Source organism: Emiliania huxleyi (assembly GCF_000372725.1).
Source record: "Emiliania huxleyi CCMP1516 unplaced genomic scaffold EMIHUscaffold_244, whole genome shotgun sequence".
Taxonomy (NCBI): domain Eukaryota; phylum Haptophyta; order Isochrysidales; family Noelaerhabdaceae; genus Emiliania; species Emiliania huxleyi.
Window position 1 is genome coordinate 167,642 of NW_005200218.1, and position 5,855 is coordinate 173,496.

Genomic DNA, 5,855 nt, shown 5'->3' on the forward strand with positions numbered 1-5,855 from the left:
GGGGGGGGGGGGGCCAAACGATCCCCCGGGGACCATTAGGACCAACAATTTTGTTGGACGGGCAAAGCTGGGGAATTTCCGGCCTACCAAAACAAAGTCTCCGGAGCGGGGAGTTCAAAAGAGGGGTTTCCGGCAACTTGCGGACCGCGGGGAAGCAAACACAAGTACCTCCTCGACATCATCGAGGTGGGCACCATCCCGCCCGGCCTCGGAGCGCCGAGGCCGGAAGCGGTCGCGCTGCACGTGCGCTACAAGAACATCGGCACTGCGGACGGCCTCATCCCGGCCATCATCGACAAGTACTTCGGGGACCTGGCGGTGACTCTGTCGCGCCAACTCTACGGTGCGCTGCAGAACGCCGTCAAGGACGACGACACGCTGGCCGAGATGTTGGCGGACGAGGACGCCGACCACTACGACGACATCAAGAAGGGCATCGCGGCGATCAAGTCGCTCATCGAGTCGGAGGACACGAACTCCAAGAACGTGCGCACGAAGGCGCTGCGCGCGGATCTCGAGAAGGCGTACTCCCCCGACGCTCTCAAGGACCTCACGTCCGCGAGCCTCGCCAAGTTCAAGACGGGCATCGAGCTGGCGAACAAGTTCCTCAAGGGCTCCCAGTGGCACCTCCCCGACGAGGTGATCGAGGAATACATCCTCGACGCGATCGCCGCCAAGGGGGCCACGCTCGGCGCAAACATGCGCGTGCAGATCGGCATGCAGCGCCAACTCGCCGCGCAATCGGGCAAGACGTACGGCCTCAAGGCGTCCACGCTCGCGATGCAGGGCATCCTCGACCAAGACAACGCGGACCGCGCCAACGAGGCCAAGGCGGCTGCGCAGGCGGCGTTCGAGGCGGAGATTGCCTCGCAAGGCGTGCTCAAGGAGAAGCTCGCGGCCGCCGAGTCCCAGGTCGCCGCTCTCCAGGCGCAGATCAAGTCCGACAAGGGCGGCGGGGACCGCGGCGGCCGCGCAGCCGCTGGGCGCAAGCCGTGCCCCCACTGCAATGGGTTGCACGGTGGCAAGTGCATCGGCGACCTCATCTGCAAGGGGGTCCCTGTCGCCAAGGTGCTCGAGGAACTCCCCGACCGCATCGACCACGAGACGAAGGTGCGCATGGCCCAGTCCTCGTACAAGAAGGTGTGCGCCAAGTCCCCCGGCCGCACCCTCCCGCACGACCCCTTCAAGAAGTCGGACTCCACCGCGACCGACCACGAGGAGGTGCGGGCGGCGCTGGCCGACTCTGTCACCCGCACGTTCGACCCGGACGGCATCGTCGGCGGCTTTGTCGCTGGCGTCGACACCGACCAGGTCGAGGACACCTTCCCCGACTCCAACCCCACCGACACGCCCGCCATCCTCAAGGCCAAGACGGCGGCGCGCAATGCGGCGGAGGCACGGGCGCGCGGCGGGCTGTGGGTCAAGTTCACCTCGTTCGTCACCGCGCTGCCTCGCCCGTACATCGGCGCTTCCATCCTACTCGTCCTGCTCGCGTGCCTCATCCCGGTCTACATGGGCTCGCCTGCCTCGATCGGCACGCCTGTGGCCGACGCCGTGGACGAGCCCTCGAACATGGGCGTGATGGTCGAGTCCGTCACCGCACTACCCCTCGAGCTGTCCACCGGGCCGGCGACTGGCTCAGGTGGCGGAGCAGAGTACGCCATCGAGGAGGACCCGCTCCAGCCGATCTACCGCAAGGTCGCGGGCGACATGTTCCGCGCGGTGAATGACATCGACGTGCCCAAGACGGTCCCGCTCGTCCTCTCGTACACGTGCATCATGCTCGCCATGTACGTGGCGCGCATGGACGCGATGCAGGCACACGCGCTTGTCGGGCATGTCAAGGTCGTCGACGCGTACGACACGACCGCCGGTGTGAACATGCCGGGATCGTATGCCGCTGGCGTCGACTCCAAGGCGGGCATGAACATGTTCCCGACGCCCGACTTCTTCCCTCACGGGTGGCGCGAGCCCGAGAAGCCCATCTACATCCGCTGCGCAAACAACGACTACCTCAAGGCGAAGGGCGTCGGCACCGCGTACGCCTTCGCGCTGGCTGACCCGACCAAGCCGCAGGACACCAAGGTTGTGAACACCGAGTGGGTGAACGCGCTGTACGCGCCCGGACTCGCCATGCCTCTCGTCAGCGTCAAGGAGTGCAAGGCGCAGAACATCGTGGTCCGCTTCGACCTCTGCCCACCACGCTTCAACTACCCCTCCGGGCAGACCATCTACTTCGGGGAGGACTTCAACATCCACCTGATGCCGCTTGGCGCATCCGTCGGCGCCAACGCCGCCAAGGCCATCGTGCGCGGCAAGCCGGGGCGGCGCCCGACGGATGGCACCTTCTGGCGGCACGCCCTGTGCATCTCCGGCGACGCGCTAAAGGACCTCAGCAAGATCGCGGACGGCGTGCCAGACCTCTCCAAGATGGACCGCAACGAGGGCCTCGACGACGCCGCGCTGCAGGCGAACGCCAAGTACCACGCGCGGCGCAGCACCGGCCGGCCACTGGCCACTCGCTTCGGGGGCTCGTCGCACTACGACCTCTGGTCGCCCAAGGGTGTGGTAGGCGTCGATGGGCACCGCTACGCACTCATGGTCGTCGACGAGCACACCAGCACCATCACGCCGTACATCCTGCAGACCAAGGGCCAGACGCCTGCCTACCTGCGCAAGTACTTCGCCGAGAACGAGGGAAAGGACGGCCACACGTTCCGCGGAGGAGTTGCGTTCTGCGACAACGAGGTCGTCCTCAACTCCAGCGCCGTGCGCGAGCTCTGCCTCAAGTACGGCATCACCCTCCGCAACAGCTGCCCCTACGAGCCGTGGCAGAATGGGGCGTGCGAGCGTGCGAACGCTACCTGCGGCAGGATCGTGCGGGAGATGATGGCACGCGCAGGGGGGCATGGCGCCGCCCAGCTCTACCAGTACTGGGGCTACGCCTGGGTGTACGCGGCCACCATCGCCAACGCCACCTTCGCCGTGCGCGACACCGGCAAGTCAGCATACGAGCTCAAGACCGGGCAGCGCCCCAAGATGAACATGTTCTACCCGTGGGCGTGCAAGATGATCGTCAAGTCGCCCCCCCACCTTGTGGCGAACGGTGTCTCACCCACGGGCGAGATGGCGGCCTTCCTCGGCATCTCGCGCACTTCGCCCGGCTGGAAGTACGTCATCACCGAGGGTCCGCGCAAGGGGCACATCGGCACCACCACGCAGGCGACCTTCTGCGTCAACGAGCTCTGGAACGGCATCGAGTACCGTGCTCCTACCTCCGACCTCACCCCGACGGACATCGAGGGCGCGTGGCCGGAGCCTGTGACCGCGGACGAGACGCCCGACGAGTCGGACAAGGCTACGCTCGACAACAACGTGACCCGCGGCGACTCCGTCTTCCTCCCCACCACCGACAACCACGCCGGGGGGCTGACCCTCGACGAGGAGGTGGTGATCATGCCAGACCCGGCCAACGACGGCAACGTCAACCCGCCCGCAGCGGGTGCGCCTGCGCCGCGCACCACCCGCAGCCGCGGCGGCGTCTCGACGGGCGAGTACAACAACATGCTCAACGCCCGCCTCGCCGCCAATGCCACGCCCTTCGGCATCTGGGCGGCTGCGGCGGCCGCATCCCCATCGTCGTCGGTCTACCGCAACACCACGGACCAGTGCGTCGCGTACATGTCGAGCGTGGACGGCCAGATCATGCCCATGCCGGACAACATCGTGCCCAAGCACTACAAGGACATCGCCAACATCCGCGACCCCAAGCTGCGCGACGCGTGGTACAAGGCGTATGACACCGAGTTCCTCGGCCTCATCCAGAACGGCACGCTCAAGCCCATGCGCCGCCCCGCCAAGGTGCGCGTCCTCCCGCTGAAGGAGATCGCCTCCCGGAAGTCCGACGGCCGGTGCAAGTGGCGCGGCTGTGTCATGGGCAACCTGATGCGGCCCGGCGTCGACTTCACCAAGACCTTCGCGAGCGTCGTCCGCTACGGCACGACCCGCACCGTGCTCAACGTGGCCGCGCAGGAGGACATGGAACTCATCACGTGCGACCAGCCCATGGCGTACACCTGGGCGGAGCGCGGGGAGGGCGAGACCTGGTACTGCGAGATGCCGAAGGGGCTCAAGGGCAAGCCCGAGTACTGCTACATCGACCCCATCACCGGCGAGGAGAAGGACATGGTGTGCGAGGTCGGCAACCTCTACGGCGCACCATCCGCAGGTAACGCTTGGTGGAACCACGTCAAGTCCATCAACAAGGCGTTTCCTGGGCTCGTTCAGTCCGAGGCGGACCCGAGCTGCTTCGTCCTCACCCGCAACAGCACGAAACTCATCGTCGTCATCTACGTGGACGACTTCGGCATCTTCCACTCCGGGACCACCGCTGGCAGGGCGCTCGCGCACGAGTACATCGAGCACTTCAACAAGCACGTCGGCAAGCCGCTCAAGGTCCACGAGGGAAAGGTGCACGAGTTCCTCGGGCTCAACATCACCAAGACGCAGACCGGTTTCAAGCTGTCTGCCAGCAAGTACATCGACACGCTGCGCGCGCGCTTCTTCCCGTCAGGCGTCACGCACGCGGGCTACAAGGTGCCCGCGGACAAGGACCTCCCGTCCATCGTCATCAGCGCAGCCGAGAAGAAGACCGCGCCCGACCCGCAGCTCCTCCAGCGCTGCCAGTGCCTCATCGGCAGCCTCATGTTCGCCACCAACGCGCGCCCCGACATCCAGTACACCGTCTCGCAGCTGGCGCGCTGCATGGCTTGGCCCGACGCGAACATCGAGGCCGCCGCCGAGCGCTGCCTCATCTACCTCATCGGCACGCAGGACCTCGGCCTCCACTACGAGCGCGTCGCCGACCCCAAGCTCTTCGGCTGCTCCGACGCGAACTGGTGCACCCGCCAGAGCACCTCCGGCTGCGCCTTCAAGATCGGCACCGCGATCATCTCGTACTTCTCCAAGAAGCAGGGTCACATCTCCCTCTCGACATTCGAGGCCGAGATCTCTGCCGGCACGCTGGCGGCTTGCGAGGCGGTCCACCTGCGCTCGCTCCTCGCGTCGCTCGGCTACAAGCCCAAGGGCCCGACCATCATCAAGATCGACAACACGGCCGCGCTGCGCGTCGCCGAGGACCCGGTCATGCACGACAAGACGAAGCACATCCTGCGCAAGGAGCTCAAGATTCGCGAGCTCGTCGAGTCCGGGGAGGTCAAGGTCGAGTACGTCGAGAGCCTCAAGAACTTCGCCGACTTCTTCACCAAGCCGCTCCCGCGCAAGGAGTTCGAGTCGTTCCGCAAGGAGATCATGAACGACACCGCCTAGGACGGCACAGAGGGGAAACGCCGACTTCCCCTTCATCAAATGTAGTCGACAACCGGCAGTATGGGCGCTCCTGGAGCTCCCCGAGTCACTTGTATGTTCGTCCTCCGCCCTTGAGGAGGCTGCGCAATTGTGCGCGCGATAGTAGGAGATGTAGGAGTCGTCTAGCTTCTTCAGATCCTCAGCCTCGCTACCCGATGCGAGGATGGGGGGCTGTTGAAGACCGACGACCGCGCAGCCGTCTAGTCGACGGCCACACACACACACATAGTGTCCTTACCACCCCTGGACTGCATCTGCGCAGTTTCGTACCGCTGCGGCGCGGTTTTGCAAAAACCGTTCTGCAGCGGCGCGGTTTTGCCCTTCACCCGCAGCCTGGATTGATAGTCATTGTGGGTGTGGGGGCCGCGGGCCAGGACTTTTGTTTGAACAAAGTTTTGACAGTACATTTCTGTCAGGCTTTGGAACAGCTTGTGAGTGGTCACTGAAGACCTTCACAGGTTGCGGAACCACTCGTTGAACTCCCGCTC